A 19,413-nucleotide genomic window follows, 5' to 3' on the forward strand; every position below is an offset into this window, starting at 1 on the left:
ATTTTAAATAAGTAAATTGTGTCTAGTATTTATTCAACCCATGATAGGATTGGTTAAGGTAGTTTGAGTATTGAGAAGGAGGTTGAATAAACACTCTGAATTTTAATTTTTTTTCAAATATGAATCAGTTCTTTAAGGAACTGATCCTGAAATCTTGTTTGTCGATATAAATCAATAAACTAATAATAGTACGAAAATAGATTGAAATTTAGATTGAATACCGAGGAATGATATAATGTAAAATTGAAAGAATAATTGAAATGAACACACAAATGTTTTACGGATGTTCAGAGAATTCAAATGTTCCTACGTTATCCTTTCTATCACAAGGATATGTTTTTACTAAAAAACTTTGATATATTACAACAGATTTTAATAATTCATTTCAGTTGGTCTTACACACTACCAAACTGAAACTCTTAGTCTATAATCACTTTTACAATAATTAACTGAATCGCTCTAGATGGTAGCCTGAACACTATGAATAAATACAATGAATTTAGAGCTATGTGTACAATTTTTAAATTGAGAAAATAATCAAGAAATGTATCGCAACTGATTGAAGAATGTAGATTGTTCGTTTTGTGTGTTTCACCAACCTTCTTCAATTTATTCGATCAGCTATAAATATTTTTCGATCCCAACGGCCATATTGAATGCATTAAATGACTAATATTCGTTGAATCGTCGTCTAGTTAATTTATCTGACAGTAGTACGAGGTATTCACTGTTTGGCTCTAATTCATATGTTCTGCATTGGTATGATCTGTGATTCTGTCTGCTGATACTTCAACTGATGACGTGGCCAACTGATTAGGAGTGAACTGATCAGCCGATCAGTTCAGCTGGATATTATCAGTTCCAACTGATGTCCTATCAGTTATGAATACTTCAGTTGATAAAGGTTTTTCCAGTTCAGTTTAAACGAAGTCTTCGGTTACGATTACACGATTTGTCCGATTAGTTTGGTTCTTCAGTTCTCCTATGAATTATCTTTTCAAACTCTGAAACTTATAATATTCCAACAATTTATCCATTTTCGGTGTTTGACAAAACTTATATTTCTTGAACTGATGATTGATAACAAAACTTATTGTTGATAAAATAATGTACAGATTCATACATAATCCGGAGTAATAATTTTATTGATTTTTAAAGAGGGAAGTATAGATTTGTACAAACATTTAAAAAATAATAGAAAATCTCTAGACTAACAACTCACTTAGGACACTAGATTATTTTTAGACTTTTCCTCAGCTGGTCCTTTATCAGTTAGTTTGTTTGGTTCACTTATTTTCTTGCTGCTTGTCCCTGCTGCTTCTGTTGGCTATTCTTCCCCCTTTTTGTCAACACCCGTCGCTCTAGAAAAGAGAAGGTGATAAGATCGGTTAAAGGAGGAAAAGTGTTTAGAATGAGGGGTTGAATAAACACTTTCGATTTTCAAACTTTTTACGATTGATGAGTCAGTTTAGTGATAAACTAATACTCGAGAATCTTATAAGTCAATATCAATCAGTTAATAAATAACGTGCAAAAACAAACTGACTGATGATAAAATATAAATTGAAATATGAGGACACAAGATTTTATGGATGTTCAGAGATTTAAATACTCCTACGTCACCCCTTCTATCTCAAGGATCGGATATTGTAAGGCCCTGTAATTAATTATCCGGTAATTTGGCATAATTAGAATAATTATTGAGTTGTAAATTAAAATAATTATTTATGCAAAATAAATTCTAGAAGTGTATTAAAAAAATGTATTTTAGAATATCGGAGTTAAAACGATAAAAAAAATACATATAGAGTTTAAATAACACACGAGAGCAAAATATATTCAGATCGGGATAAATGGGCTTGAGTTACTATTTGAGTAACCAAATATACAATATATATATATACATATACATACACACAACTTACCTATAAAAGAAGGAAAAAGGAAAGAGAGAAGAAGAAAACCCATTTCCCTCAACCCAATTTTCGCAACACATGTAGCAGCTGCGGGAAAGTTGCGATATCTCCTCCGTCCAGTGTCAAAATCTCAATTGGTCTAAAGGGGTGTCTTCCTAACATCCTAGGCTTCGATTCAAGTCAGAAATCGCGAAGTTTGAGCAAGGATTCGGGTAGATCAAAGCTGCTCTTCTGGTGCTCTGTTTCTGCGCAAATTCTTCCGGTTTTGGGGTGAGAGTTTTGGTGTTGCTGCGAATTTTACAATTTGAATTTGTGGAAATGACTTGAAAAGAACTTGTACCTCTGTTTGTTATCTTTCTATAGCCGCTAGAATCATCGAATTTGGATAAGAAACGGAATTGATATGATTTTTCTACCAAAATGTGTCAAATCGAATTCTGAAATGGTGCTGTGCAGGACACCTAGTGTAATTCGAGTTTTGTCAATTAAACGCTCGGATTCGGGACTTGTGATTCAAAAGAAAGTTGTAGAGCTATGTGTTATCTTCGTAATGATATAAGATTCGTTAAATTCCATTAAGAATTGAGCAAGTTATGCTCATTTTTCCGAAACTGCTCAGTAGGAGAATTCTGTCCGAAAATCTGTTGAGTGGCAGTGTGTTCTTGAAACTTCTGGGATTAATCTACTGAGATTTGGAAGATGGTCTCTTCTAGAAAAAGTTAGATATTCGAGTTATCTTTCATTTCCAATTAGTGGATATTGATTTGAGTTAATATTGAGCGAGATACGAATTTTATGCTCTTTTGTGCCAAATTGGACATTGGTATGGAATGTAGTTCATGATCGGTTTATTGTTGGTTTGTTTAGGCCATGGGTCTTGAAGTGAAGTTGTTATTGGACTTTCAAGTTGGTATAGGTATGTTATAGCTCGGTAACATACGACGGTAAAACATAAATTATGTTTAGTTGCCATTCTGTGTTACATTGATCGGGTGTATGACTTGTTGGTTGTTGGAAATTGTTAAATGCCTTCGTTGTAATCTATGTTTATTATTGTGACATATTATTGGCATTTAGCATCGGGCATACCATTATGACATTCATGTTGAGCCCTATCGTTCTTGTTAGCCCATTGTTGATATCCGTTGTTATCTGGCACTGTTGTTTATCTCGAGATCATTGTGTGGCTGATAGGCCTATACACATGAGACCGTAGATGTGATTGAACAATCCCGTGGTTAGTGCAGCCTTTTGAGGTGAGCGCTTGGATTGTGTCATCTAGTTCATTTTGTTGTGCCATCCTGTTATATCGTATCAGCTGTATGGAGGCCGAGTTAGGGGTGTTATTCAGCACAGCTTGGCATACCTCGCATACTTGGCAGGGCGGTTTAGCTGCATGACGATGTAGCTCCCCTGTGTTGTTGCTCGAGCATTATTCCACTTGTTATCGTACCGTTTGTTGGCTCCTGTATCCCGATTATTCGTTGAGCCTTTCATGCATTGCATATTACATTTCATTATATGATTATGCATGATTTATGTTATTGTTGTTATTGTTGAACTGTTTCATACCAGAATCCTAACCTCAGTTGTTTACTGGGGGGGCTGCTGTGGTTGCTTTTTGGGCACCATGGTAGATCTCCCGAGTCGTTTTGCAGCATCAGGCCGAGGTTCCGCCAGTGGAGCTCGGGATTGAGGTTGGATTGCTTGGTTCTGTTCAGTGGAGTCTCCCAGATAGTCTATATGTATGTCTTTAGTTTGTTTCAGACTTGTATTGTACTTTATTTGCCCGGAGATGCCCCGTGTATCTGTAGTAGTATTTGATTGCTTTGTGATGTTCTGAGTCGACTCTGTGATATTTATGATCTGGTGAGTATTTGGTAAGTTTTAATTTCTGTTTAGTCCTGGCCAGTGTGGCTATAGGTTGTTGTATATTTTGATATAAATTGGTGCTTGAGTTTTTCGGGATGTCCTATTTACGGGGAGGTTATGCCGAAATTTTTTTAGGCCCTGAGGTCCGTTTTAAAGTATTTTAAACCTTTTTCCGCTGCAGTTTTAAGTCAAACCATTATTGTTTGATCATTAATTTTCATTAGAGTAAATGGGCCTCACATCTTGGTATCAGAGCGTAAACTGGGATACGCTCGAACTAGAGTCTAGGACACTCGAGTCTTGGCAATAAAAAGGGTTGTTGCGCATGTGTATGCTACTTGACAGCATGTTTATGTAAATATATGATTTGTTTGCTTCCATTCTAATGGTTTTGATGTTTTATCGTATATAATGGAGGGAGGTGGAGAAATTCCTGTTGATGAGATTCCTTTAGCTCGAGGTCGAGGTCGTGGACATGGTAGACCTCGTGTCCGTGTTGTTGATGATACTTTTGTTGAGCAAGCTGCTGATCATCTAGAGCAGCTTAGGATGGATGAGTTAGTTGCGCGTTTCCATTCTATGCATCCTCCTCGATTCAGTGGTTCAGAGAGAGCTGAGAAAGCTGAGTTATGGATTTTTGAGATTGAGGAATTGTTTGATTTGATTGAGTATCCTCCAGAGTGTCGATTGAGATTAGCTGTGCATCAGTTGAAAGATCGTGCTAAAATGTGGTGGTCTACTATATTGATGACCTTAGATGCTCAGAGGATCATTCCATCGTGGGATATATTCAAGTTGAAGTTTAAGGAGTGTTACTGTCCTCCATCATTCTACAGTTCTTAGGCTTCAGAGTTTCATCACCTGAAACAAGGCGATATGTCAGTGGCGGATTATTAAGATACTTTTTATGCTATGCTGAGATATGCTCCTCATGTGGCTGCAATTCAGGTTGCGGTTGTTGAAAGTTTCATTGAAGGATTGAACGATCATCTGCACCCTTTTGTTTCTACTGGCAAGCCACTGAATTATCTTGAAGCAGTGGAAATAGCAAAAAGGGCTGAAGCTAGTCTTAAGAGGAGTGGCAATCGAGTTCCTACCCAACATCATCAGTCGGGGAGGCAACAATTCAGTTCATCTGGTTCTGCATCTCTTCGTCCGCGTGGAAAACAATTTAAGAAGCCTGGTTTTAGTTCTTCGAGTGCAGGTAACCGTGGTGGATATAGTTACAGTGGACCTTATTGTGATCACTGTAGGGGCAAGCATTCCAGTAATCAGTGTGTTGGAGTTCAAGGGGTTTGTAATAATTGTGGTCGACCGGGTCATTTTTCTAGAGTTTGTCCTAGTAAGACGGGGAAATCAGCCCAGGCAGGTAGTGTCTGGGGACCCGGATGCTAATCATCTTCTTAATCATCTTTGGGATTTAATTATCAATTAAGATAAACAGGGTCTAAAAATTTTTCTTTTTAAAATATAAGTGCGGAACGTAATGGAATTTAACTAATATACATCTCAGTATAAAAGTACAATAATGTACAACAATTATTCAAACTAGTCTAAGATTCAACTACTAATTTTCAGTATTAAACCAAGTCTATATCCAAGTCCGGAATCACCACTCTAATCTCGATCTCTCATCATCCTCTTGACCCTGATCCTGCCCCACCTGTTGTCATGCACACATACAAACAAGACAACAGCCGGATACTCCGGTGAGAATAAATCTCAGTATAAATAATATATACATGCAGTTAACTGAATTAACATAAAAGCATGAATTATATCTTATCACATGTAGCATAATCAAACAACATGTATCCATACAATTCTGTAAATAAAACATGAATCGTAATCTACGAAACATAAATCAATACGGATCTGTAAATCAATATTCTAGTCTCAATATCTAAAACTCGACTCATCTCTCATTCTAATCTAGGGATCCCGGTGAATAAGAACGTAACAAGTCTCCCACCTACTACTACCAGTCGCAGTGGCGGTACGTTCTTATTTCTGGACTTTGGTCTAATATATATCGAATAGAATGCTATCTGTATCTGAAGCATAACGATATACCAAACGTCCAGTGCCTTGGCGTATCTACCAAGACTAAGCCTATTCTGACAATGTGCAATGGGTCAGTGACAAGTCTGTCAAAATCTAACCCCTCTGTCAGTGACTCTTATTTAATAGCTCTCTGCTTTCTACTTCTAATTCAATAGAATAAACATACTCATTAAAACACAAAGGTATAAAAACAATACCATACAAGTATGTGATTTAGGGAAACTCGAGTTAAATCTAACTCAAGTCGATCTCCCAATGAACATCCATTTATACCTTTCTCTTCTCGGTCTGATGAAAACGAAGTCTTGTATTCCAATCTGTCCATATCCAAATCTGATAATGACGATCATATAAATACCATATCAGTATATAACTCAATTCAAGACCTGTTCTGATCAATTCTCACATCAGTATATAATCTGATCCATATCTGAACAAGGTACAATCTAATTCATATCAATGAGATCAAGGTACAATCGAAATCATTACTGAATCTGATTAATATCAATCTACTGATGTTTCGACGGCACAATAATACAGTCACGATAACACCGTCTATCTCGACATCACAGATATAATACCAGAATTCATAACCAGTATCAGTACAACTCAAAATCTGAATAATAACACAACTCTGATATAGAATCTCAACTAAATCAACTCTGAAATTCATAAAAATTTCATAAACAGTCTATTCTTTAATCTGACTTCAGTTATACAATGTCTACTGTAGTATAAACATCATATCTGATTCATATTCAATTCTGACAATATCATAAATTCAAATAATGTCTAAACGTAACGAAACTTATGTCCTTGTATAGCTCGTAGCGAGAGGAGCACGATACTATGTTCGGATTCGACTTCTGATACACGGATATCTCAAAATCACTATTTGAAGATATGAAAGGCTTTAAGAAATTTGTTGAAGGAAAACCCACGATTTCTTATGCTGAAATCGTGAGAATCAATACATATATATATATCTCAATTGCATGTCAAACAAATGGCTAAACCTTCACACTGCACGTCGCACCGCGGGTGTGCTCACTTTTGCACCGCGGGTGCGCTCCATGTATTGATATGCATCAACTTTCCCCGAAGTTTGGACCGCGGGTGCGCTCTGTCTTTTAACGCGGGTACGCTGACCCTACTAGTACAACACCGCGGGTGCGGTGTCACTTCCGTAATTAATCTCCAACTCTCTGTCCATCAACCGCGGGTGCGGTCTTGTTCGTAGCGCGGGTGCGGTCTAGACTTTATGCAACACTTCATAATCTCATTTAGTGCTTCTCATTACATGTCATGCATACTCATATCTTCCGAATATCACATCAATGAAGACTAATAAATCTCGAGCCTTACATTTCTCCCCCTCTAAGAAATGATTTCGTCCTCGAAATCACAAGTAATTAATTCAGACATATCAGAAGGAATGTATATAGAGTTTAAATCAAAACTCATGTCAATGAATCCATTCTGAAATATTAATCTCATATCAGATTCTGTCTTTCAAGGAATATTTCTAATGCTCCGTCGACTTTACTGTATATGCAACAGTAGAGTATTCTTCGTTCTAAATTTTCTTCTTTTCACGGATCTCTGATTCCAGACCGGAGTAGTCATTCAAGAAGCATAAAATCATAATACCACTCGAAATCATTTTAATCGAATCAATCGCAAAATACTGGCTATACAACATCCGTATATACCAATCAACGGCTCATACCAAATCAATATCATTAGCTAATATCAAATCTGTTTATCCCAGTCAAGGATATATTAAGTCTTCGGCCCCAAATACCAATCGTCATCATCCGACATTGGCGTATTAAGTCTGTCTGGTCTGAGCTATCTTTATTTTCTTCTGAATTAGCTACATTTTCTTTGTCACATCTCTGACTGTATCAAATCTTATCTCAGGTATCTCCGAGATATTATTCTTATACCAAAGAAATCTGCAGTACTCACTGTACAATGTATCGTCTGTAACTGTTTTATTATCCATCCGGTCATCTGATAACTATGATCGTACAATAATTCACACAGCGACAATATGTCATATCAACTGGTGCTAGCATCCAGCACTGCCACTCCCTGGATATCTCTCAATATCCGGATAGTACATTCTGGCTATCTGTCAGTCGGTGGATAATATATGAATGAGTTCATGGTACGTTCTGCCACAATTACAAACTCAATCAAAATCACAATATGATATAGTCTAGTTCTACATTCTGCTCAATCTGACCATTTCTTTGACATCGATCTTTGTAATCTGGTCATGTTTGTACGTCATCTTGTACAAACTAACAGATATAGATTGAACAATCTGTCAATCACAATCATATCATATCATAATCTGGAAAGTATTGCAGTGGTCTTATTACGAAATTCATCGAAATATACTCCCCATGTCTAGTCAAGAATATACAAATTCTATAATAACTCTTCTGATTTCTATCTTTCTATCTTCATTTATTGGCGATTTAGACATTTCAGTACAAATTCTGCCAACATTTCAGCATAAATTCTGCCATAACTGATTTAATCGGTCTATATCAAAACTATCTGTTCGAATTATCATATACTTTCTGTTACCGGAATGACTACTGAATCTCTTTCTGTGCGCTTCTGACCCTATCTGTCATTTCCAATTCGAACTATTTGGTATAAACAATCAGTTAATAATATAAATTAAAGAAAAATACCTACCTGGTATTCGGTTCTGAGTGTCGATAACAAATTCTGTTATACAATTCTGAAACATTTGACATCACAAGATAATCATTCTCATACCGTAAAATCACATATCTGTCACTCTGATCGATGCTCTGTTCTGATTATTGAAATTAAGCTCTGAACATTCTGATTATATTTCTGATCTACTGAAATTCTCGAATTCAACTCTGATTCGGTTTGAATAATCTATATCAAACACTGACTCAGAATAACAGTACTATCAAATCAGATTCATAATATCAATAATCTATACTGATCTAGTGAGTTTAGTAAACTCATAAAACGGCAATTCCTGGCAATATTGTCAATTCTGACTAATCAATCACGTCTTCATGTCGTTCTGATCAACTGCTATATATCATCTGCAAATATAATATGCCCTCAAACAATATAAGCTGTCTCAAATATTGTGTTAGAACAATAACAATACTCAAGCAGATACAAAACAACAATCGTATAAGATAATCTGCCAACTAAGACCAAAATAAATTTCTGACATTCTGAATTTTCTGATCTTTTTGACATCGGTATCGTTCTCAGTCACTGATCACAATCTCAACTGTGTCAAAATCAATCGATATACTAACTTCAGATATAACATACTCTGAATACAATCTGTTTCAAACAGGATTCATATCTGAAAATTTTTGTATACAATAATCACAGTTCTCAGAGTATTCAATACAATCTTCAGATATTCGATTCAATCAATCAGATGCTACAAATATATCAAAACATCATAGATACAACGAGCATAAAATCATCATAATATCTCTGAACATACTGAAATATGCCACCGAGAAACACTAAATCAAATGTAACTCCTGGTCGGTATTCTTCTACCGATCTTTCAATTCTTTCACTCCATTCAGTGACATTCTGCACATTCAATATCATTCTGTACTGAACTCTAAAACACAACCTGTACCTGGCTATCAATTCAATTCTGAAATCTATCTTTCTGATATAAAGCAAATCTGAAATCTTATCGGGCAATTATCAGCCAACTCGTACATCACTGGCAATCTGCCAATGCTAGGCTCGATTTCAGTGCATCTACTGAATACATAAGGATACCATCTACTCCTTAATGTATCAATCGAGTCATAATCAATACAGATATCAAAGGAATTCTAAATCTAGAATCCTTACCGAGGAAATCTTTACTCATCAGCCATATCTGGTCTGAATTTTTTTTTATACTCTCCTGAAAGGAATCTATAATAGTTTTGTACTTGTTCAGCATATTAATATCAATAATGCGGTCAACTCAGAAATACAAGTACATCATAATCTAACTCGACCTCATTCTCATCTTACTGTAGTATACAATATATCACAGAAATCTCTGATATCAACTTTTCTTTTCCAAAAAGTAAGAGAATCAATACTACAGTACAATCAGACTCAACAGATACAACATATCTCAATGCAACTCATTCAAAGGTAATCGTAGGGAATGCATTAGTATATATCAATACCTATGCAATATAATCATAAAAGAACAGTACCTGTCACTATATCATCAAGTGCCTCTTGGGTCTGTTCCTCGGTCACTACCACCAGATGGTCCTGATCCCTGAAATCTTCGGGAATCTCTCTGTGGACAAACTTTAGCAAAGTGTCCCCGTTGTTTGCAGATATTGCATATACCAATCACTCCCTGGCATTGCTCGGTAGGATGTCTTCCTCCACAAGTTCTGCAATACCCTACAATGTAATCCGAGCTAGAACCACTGGAGCTAGATGACCCGCTCCCTAACTTCTTGAACTGCTTCTTTCGAGCTTGTAACTGTTCTTTCGTCCCACTACTGCTACCGCCCATCTCAACTTTGTGGGGCAGTTGCTGTGAACTCGATATTGGAAGAACATACGATGCTCTCTTTTGTCCTCTCAGAACTGTTTCTGCTCTTTTGGCTCTGTTCAAGGTATCAGCAAAATTAATCGATCGTTTCACATTTACCAATGTACGTATCTCCGAATTCAATCCCTGAATGAACTGATCAGATATAGCTTCATCATTTCTAGCAACATGAGGGACAAAACGTAGCAAGGTAAGGAACTGGCCCAAATACTCATCAATACTCAAGTGACACTGTCTCAATTTTGAAAACTCTGCACTTTTGTCTTGTCTGTATGATACGGGGAAAAATCTTTGATAGAATTCAACCTTAAAAATTTTCCACGTAATTAGTGAACTACGTTGTTCCAAAGCTTCTTTGGTTATTAGCCACCAACTTCTTGCAGTCTCTTTTAGCTGGTTCCCAATCAGTGTGACTCTACAATCATCTGTGAAACCAAGAAATTCAAATAGCATTTCTATGTTTTCAAGCCAATTTTCACAATCTACTGGCGTCTCAGTACCCTTTAAAATCGGCGGTTGAAACGACTGAAACCTCTTCATCTGTGTTTCCATCTGAGTTTCTGATACATCTATCTGTTCAGTCGAAGTACTACCCCTTTCTGGAATTCTCCGTGGAGGTATATCTTTATCAAAACATTAGTACTCAAATACTACAAATCTGTTCCAATCTTTCTCTGATCATCTTACTGCTGATCATGAATCAGATATGACTCATACTCAATAATACATATTACCAATTCAAATCAGATAATTAGATAACATGTATTTTAAAGCAGTAAAGCATAATGTCATGTTAGCACACACAATGTAAGTCAACATTAAAATAAATCTCATGCTAGCAATCACATGAAAGAAAGAAAACTCAATCTACCCCGCTCATTCACTTCTATCTCAGTCTAAAGTATCTATCGCTCTGATACCACCTGTTGTGGGGACCCGGACGCTAATCATCTTCTTAATCATCTTTGGGATTTAATTATCAATTAAGATAAACAGGGTCTAAAAATTTTTCTTTTTAAAATATAAGTGCGGAACGTAATGGAATTTAACTAATATATATCTCAGTATAAAAGTACAATAATGTACAACAATTATTCAAACTAGTCTAAGGTTCAACTACTAATTTTCAGTATTAAACCAAGTCTACATCCAAGTCTGGAATCACCACTCTAATCTCGATCTCTCATCATCCTCTTGACCCTGATCCTGCCCCACCTGTTTTCATGCACACATACAAACAAGACAACAGCCGGATACTCCGGTGAGAATAAATCCCAGTATAAATAATGTATACATGCAGTTAACTGAATTAACATAAAAGCATGAATTATATCTTATCACATGTAGCATAATCAAACAACATGTATCCATACCAGTCTGTAAATAAAACATGAATCGTAATCTACGAAACATAAATCAATACGGATCTGTAAATCAAATTCTATTCTCAATATCTAAAACTCGACTCATCTCTCATTCTAATCTAGGGATCCCGGTGAATAAGAACGTAACAAGTCTCCCACCTACTACTACCAGTCGCAGTGGCGGTACGTTCTTATTTCTGGACTTTGGTATAATCTATATCGAATAGAATGCTATCTGTATCTGAAGCATAACGCCAGTGCCTTGGCGTATCTACCAAGACTAAGCCTATTCTGACAATGTGCAATGGGTCAGTGACAAGTCTGTCAAAATCTAACCTCTCTGTCAGTGACTCTTACTTAATAGCTCTATGCTTTCTACTTCTAATTCAATAGAATAGAACATACTCATTAAAACACAAAGGTATAAAAACAATACCATACAAGTATGTGATTTAGGGAAACTCGAGTTAAATCTAACTCAAGTCGATCTCCCAATGAACATCCATTTATACCTTTCTCTTCTCGGTCTGATGAAGACGAAATCTTGTATTCCAATCTGTCCATATCCAAATCTGATAATGACGATCATATAAATACCATATCAGTATATAACTCAATTCAAGACCTGTTCTGATCAATACTCACATCAGTATATAATCTGATCCATATCTGAACAAGGTACAATCTAATTCATATCAATGATATCACGGTACAATCGAAATCATTACTGAATCTGATTAATATCAATCTACTGATGTTTCGACGGCATAATAATACAGTCACGATAACCCCGTCTATCTCAACATCACAGATATAAAACCAGAATTCATAACCAGTATCAGTACAACTCAAAATCCGAATAATAACACAACTATGATATAGAATCTCAACTAAATCAACTCTGAAATTCATAACAATTTCATAAACAGTCTATTCTTTAATCTGACTTCAGTTATACAATGTCTACTGTAGCATAAACATCATATCTGATTCATATTCAATTCTGACAATATCATAAATTCAAATAATGTCTAAACGTAACGAAACTTACGTCCTTGTATAGCTCGTAGCGAGAGGAGTACGATACTATGTTCGGATTCGACTTCTGATACACGGATATCTCAAAATCACTATTTGAAGATATGAAAGGCTTTAAGAAATTTGTTGAAGGAAAACCCACGATTTCTTATGCTGAAATCGTGAGAATCAATACATATATATATATATATCTCAATTGCATGTCAAACAAATGTCTAAACCTTCACACTGCACGTCGCACCGCGGGTGCGCTCACTTTTGCACCGCGGGTGCGCTCCATGTATTGATATGCATCAACTTTCCCCGAAGCTTGGACCGCGGGTGCGCTCTGTCTTTTAACGCGGGTGCGCTGACCCTACTGGTACAACACCGCGGGTGCGGTCTGTCTAGCACCGCGGGTGCGGTGTCACTTCCGTAATTAATCTCCAACTCTCTGTCCATCAACCGCGGGTGCGATCTTGTTCGTAGCGCGGGTGCGGTCTAGACTTTATGCAACACTTCATAATCTCATTTAGTGCTTCTCATTACATGTCATGCATACTCATATCTTCCGAATATCACATCAATGAAGACTAATAAATCTCGAGCCTTACATAGTGGAGCTCAAGGTAATATAATTCCAGCTGCGTCCCAGTCTTCCCATCAGCCTAGTCGCCCTTCGCATCAGAGCAGAGGGCAAGGTGGTCAACAGAATCAGTCATCTGCTCATGTATTTGTCTTGACTGAGGATGAGGCTCAGGCAGCTCCAGGTACTGTAATTACTGGTAATTGTACTCTATGTGCTTTTATAGCACAAGTGTTATTTCATACTGGAGCATCTCATTCCTTTGTTTCTCATGCATTCGTTGTTTCGCATGATCTTCGCACCACTAGTATGAATTCCAATCTATCTATTGTTACTCCGATGGGCAAAATGATTATCACTGATAATTTGGTGTTCAATGCGGTTTTGTTTCACGATGAAAATATTTTATATCTGAATCTCATAGTTCTACTTATGCATGACTTTGATTGCATCGTTGGTATGGATGTTTTGACTGCAAATCGTGCCACTGTTGACTGTTATTGAGGAATAGTTCGTTTCAGATATAGCTTTGCTTCTAAATGGAATTTCTATGGTCGTGGTTCTCAAGCCAAGATTCCTCTAGTTTCTGCCATTGAAATGAATCGATTGTTAGATTCTGGTCATGAAGGTTTTCTGGTTTATGCTGTGGATCTATCGCAAGATGAGCGATGGATTTCTGATATTCCTGTAGTCCGTGAGTTTCCTGATGTGTTTCCAGAAGAGATTCCTGGCTTTCCACCAGAATGAGAAGTTGAGTTCAATATCGAATTAATGCCAGGAACTGAACCCATATCTCGAGCACCATATCGTTTAGCCCCTGTTGAGCTAAAAGAACTGAAAGAACAATTACAGGATTTGTTGAGTAAATGTTATATTCGTCCGAGTTCTATTTGTCAAGAAGAAAGATGAAACGATGCGGATGTGTATTGATTATCGGCAACTGAATAAGTTTACTGTCAAGATTAAATATCCACTCCCTAGGATTGATGACTTATTTGATCAGTTGCAAGGTACTTCGGTGTATTCTAAGATTGATCTCCGTTCTGGATACCATCAAGTGCGAGTTAGACAAGAAGATGTGTCGAAAACAGCATTACGCACGTAGATACGGACACTTTGAATTTTTGGTTATTCCTTTTGGTTTGACCAATGCTCCTGCTGTGTTTATTGGACTTGATGAATCGAGTATTTCGTAAATATCTAGATCGTTTTGTGATTGTATTCATCGATGGTATTCTTGTTTATTCTAAGTCCGAGGAAGAGCATGCCAAACATTTGAGATTAGTTCTTGGAATTCTTCAAAAGAAGCAGTTGTACGCCAAGCTATGCAAGTGTGAATTTTAGTTAGATATAGTTGTGTTTCTCGGCCATGTCATATCTCAACATGGTATTTCTGTCGATCCAAGTAAAGTGGAAGCAGTTCTGAACTGGGCACGACCGACCAACGTGCCAGAGATTCGTAGTTTCATGGGTTTAGCTGATTATTACCGGAGATTTATCGAAAATTTCTCAAAGATTGCTAGACCTATCACTCAACTGACTCAGAAAAATCAGAGATTCATTTGGTCTAATGAATGTGAGTCAAGTTTTGTCGAGTTGAAGAAGAGATTGACTTCTGCACCCGTTATTACCATCCCAAGTGGTTCTGGAGGATTCGTTGTTTGTACCGATGCATCTAATCGGGGTCTAGGTTGTGTTCTGATGCAGCATGGCAGAGTTGTGGCCTATGGTTCTCGTCAGTTGAAACCGCATGAGTCTAAGTATCCTTTTCATGACTTGGAGTTAGCTGCTATCAGTTTTTGCTCTCAAGATTTGGAGACATTATTTGTTTGGGGAGAAATTTGTAATCTATTATGATAACAAAAGCTTGAGGTATCTGTTCTCTCTGTCAGATCTGAATATGAGACAGAGACGTTGGATGGATCTTTTGAAAGATTATGATTGTGAGATCCAGTATCAACCGGGAAAAGTTAATGTCATTGCCGATGCTTTGAGTCGTAAGGTTGTTGATATTAGTTTATCCTCGATTCATGTTTCTAAGTTACGAGAGTATATTTGTACTTCTGGGTTGGATTTTCAAATCCAAGGTAATGCTGTTTGTGTATCTAAGATTTCTGTTGAGCCAGAGTTGATTCAGATTGTAAAGTCAGCTCAGAAAACTGATGATCAAGTTCTGAAATCTTATGAGTTAGTATCTCAAGGACACCAATCTGGTTTCTCAATTCACTCATATGATTCTCTTCGATTGAATGGTAGATTGGTTATCCCAGATATTCCTGAATTGCGTACAGCCATCCTTAAAGAAGCTCATTGTACTCGATATAGTATCCACCCAGGAGGAAGAAAAATGTATCATATTCTACGGCCTCAGTTTTAGTGGAAGAATATGAAAAAGGATGTGGCTGAGTTTGTGTCTCGTTGTATGATCTGTCAGCAAGTCAAAGCAGAACGAATGAGACCTGGAGGATTACTGCATAGTCTTGAGGTTCCTCAGTGGAACTGGGAGCACGTGGCTATGGATTTTTTCACGCATTTGCCACGTACTTCTCGTCATTTCGATGCCATTTGGGTGATTGTCGATTGGTTATCTAAATCGGCACACTTTATTCCGTATGAGAGGACGTATTCGTACAAGAAAATGGCTCGTCTGTATATTGAAAATGTTGTGAGACTTCATGGAGTTCCAGTTGCAATAGTCTCAGATCGTGACCCTAGATTTACATCAAAGTTTTGGACTAGTTTCCAAAAAGAAATGGGTACACGACTTGCGATGAGTACTGCGTACCATCCTCAGACAGATGGTCAGACAGAGCGTACAATCCAGACACTCGAGGATCTGCTTCGAGCTGTAGTCATGGATTTTAAAGACAGTTGGCAGGAAGCTTTACCACAAGTAGAATTTTCATATAACAACAGTTTCCAGGTGACTATTGGTATGACTCCTTTTGAAGCTTTGTACGGCAGACGATTAGATCACCTCTTTGTTGGGATGAATTTGGTGAGAAGCAGTTGACAGGGCCTGACATTGTTCAGGAAATGCATGATAAAGTCCATTTGATTCGTCAGAGAATGAAAGATGCCCAAGATCGGCAAGCTAGTTATGCTAACAGACGTCGTCAACCTCTAGAATTTCAAGTTGGAGATTTTGTGTTTCTGAGAATCTCTCCGTTTAGAGGTGTTGTTCGTTTTGGCATGAGAGGTAAGTTGTCACCTCGTTTCGTTGGCCCCTACGAGATTGTTGAGCGTATTGGGACTTGCGCTTATCGTTTGGATTTGCCTCAATCTTTGTCTGGCATCCACGATGTTTTCCATGTTTCTATGTTGCGTAAGTATGAGCCCGATCCGTCTCATGTGATTCAGCCTGATGAGGTTGAACTTGATCCGTCTTTATCGTATACTGAGTATCCTGTTTGTATCTTGGATCATAAAGATAAAGTTTTACGCAATAAAGTTATACCACTTGTACGTGTTCAGTGGTCGAGACATGGGGTAGAAGATTCAACATGGGAAACAGAACAGAAGATGAGAGCATCTTATCCATATCTGTTTGATTCTTAGTAATGTATTGTTGGTTTCGTATCGTGTGTAAGATGTATGTGTATAAACAGAAATTTCGAGGACGAAATTTGTTTTAAGGGGTGGAGAAATGTAAGGCCCTGTAATTAATTATCCGGTAATTTGGCATAATTAGAATAATTATTGAGTTGTAAATTAAAATAATTATTTATGCAAAATAAATTCTATAAGTGTATTAAAAAAATGTATTTTAGAATATCAGAGTTAAAACGATAAAAAAAAATACATATAGAGTTTAAATAACACACGAGAGCAAAATAAATTCAGACCGGGATAAATGGGCTTGAGTTACTATTTGAGTAACCAAATATACAATATATATATATATATACATATACATACACACAACTTACCTTTAAAAGAAGGAAAAAGGAAAGAGAGAAGAAGAAAACCCATTTCCCCCAACCCAATTTTCGCAACACATGTAGCAGCTGCGGGAAAGTTGCGATATCTCCTCCGTCCAGTGTCCAAATCTCAATTGGTCTAAAGGGGTGTCTTCCTAACATCCTAGGTTTCGCTTCAATTCAGAAATCGCGAAGTTTGAGCAAGGATTCGGGTAGATCAAAGCTGCTCTTCCGGTGCTCTGTTTCTTCGCGAATTCTTCCGGTTTTGGTATGAGAGTTTTGGTGTTGCTGCGATATTTACAATTTGAATTTGTAGAAATGACTTAAAAAGAACTTGTAGCTCTGTTTGTTAGCTTTCTATAGCCGCTAGAATCATCGAATTTGGATAAGAAACGGAATTGATATGATTTTCTACCAAAATATGTCAAATCGAATTCTGAAATGGTGCTGTGCAGGACACCTACTATAATTCGAGTTTTTGTCAATTAAGCGCTCGGATACTGGACTTGTGATTCAAAAGAAAGTTGTAGAGCTATGTGTTATCTTCATAATGATATAAGATTCGTTAAATTCCATTAAGAATTGAGCAAGTTATGCTTAATTTTCCGAAACTGCTCAGTAGGAGAATTCTGTCCGAAAATCTGTTGAGTGGCAGTGTGTTCTTAAAAATTCTGGGATTAATCTACTGAGATTTGGAAGATGTTTCTTCTAGAAAAAGTTAGATATTCGAGTATCTTTCATTTCCAATTGGCGGATATTGATTTGAGTTAATATTGAGCGAGATACGAATTTTATGCTCTTTTGTGCCAAATTGGGCATTGGTATGGAATGTAGTTCATGATCGGTTTATTGTTGCTTTGTTTAGGCCAAGGGTCTTGAATTGAAGTTTTTATTGGATTTTCAAGTTGGTATAGGTATGTTACAGCTCGGTAACATACGACGGTAAAACATAAATTATGTTTAATTTCCATTCTGTGTTACATTGATCGGGTGTATGACTTGTTGGCTGTTGGAAATTGTTAAATGCATTCGTTGTGATCTATGTTTATTATTGTGACATATTATTGGCATAGCATCGGGCATACTGTTATGACATTCATGTTGAGCCCTATCGTTCTTGTTAGCCCATTGTTGATATCCGTTGTTATCTGGCACTGTTGTTTATCTCGAGATCATTGTGTGGCTGATAGGCCTATACACATGAGACCGTTGATGTGATTGAACAATCCCGTGGTTAGTGCAGCCTTTTGAGGTGAGTGCTGGGATTGTGTCATCTAGTTCGTTTTGTTGTGCCATCCTGTTATATCGTATCAGCTGTATGGAGGCCGAGTTAGGGGTGTTATTCAGCACAGCTTGGCATACCTCGCATACTTGGCAGGGCGGTTTAGCTGCATGACGATGTATCTCCCCTGTGTTGTTGCTCGAGCATTATTCCACTTGTTATCGTACCGTTTGTTGGCTCCTGTTATCCCGATTATTCGTTGAGCCTTTCATGCATTGCATATTACATTTCATTATATGATTATGCATGATTTATGTTATTGTTGTTATTGTTGAACTGTTTCATACCAGAATCATAACCTCAGTTGTTTACTATGGGGGCTGCTGTGGTTGCTTTTTGGGCACCATGGTAGATCTCCCGAGTCGTTTTGCAGCATCAGGCCGAGGTTCTGCCAGTGGGGCTCGGGATTGAGGTTGGATTGCTTGGTTCTGTTCAGTGGAGTCTCCCTGATAGTCTATATGTATGTCTTGAGTTTGTTTAAGACTTGTTTTGTACTTTATTTGCCGGGGAAATGCCCCGTGTATCTGTAGTAGTATTTGATTGCTTCGTGATGTTCTGAGTCGACTCTGTGATATTTATGATCTGGTGAGTATTTGGTAAGTTTTAATTTCTGTTTAGTCCTGGCCAGTGCGGCTATAGGTTGTTGTATATTTTGATATAAATTGCTGCTTGAGTTATTCAGGATGTCCTATTTACGGGGAGGTTATGCCGAAATTTTTCTAGGCCCTGAGGTCCGTTTTAAAGTATTTTAAACCTTTTTCCGCTGCAGTTTTAAGTCAAACCATT

General features: G+C 37.2%; 1 long non-coding RNA gene across 1 annotated transcript; it reads left to right on the forward strand.

The window, feature by feature from the left end:
- Positions 1-1,923: 1,923 nt before the first annotated feature.
- Positions 1,924-19,089, forward strand: LOC142541568 (uncharacterized). The gene is made up of 3 exons (XR_012819395.1): positions 1,924-2,186; positions 2,784-3,661; positions 18,980-19,089. It is a non-coding gene; the product is annotated as an uncharacterized LOC142541568 (long non-coding RNA).
- Positions 19,090-19,413: the final 324 nt, after the last annotated feature.

This window comes from Primulina tabacum, chromosome 4, assembly GCF_025594145.1.
Source record: "Primulina tabacum isolate GXHZ01 chromosome 4, ASM2559414v2, whole genome shotgun sequence".
NCBI classification, from domain to species: Eukaryota; Viridiplantae; Streptophyta; class Magnoliopsida; order Lamiales; family Gesneriaceae; genus Primulina; species Primulina tabacum.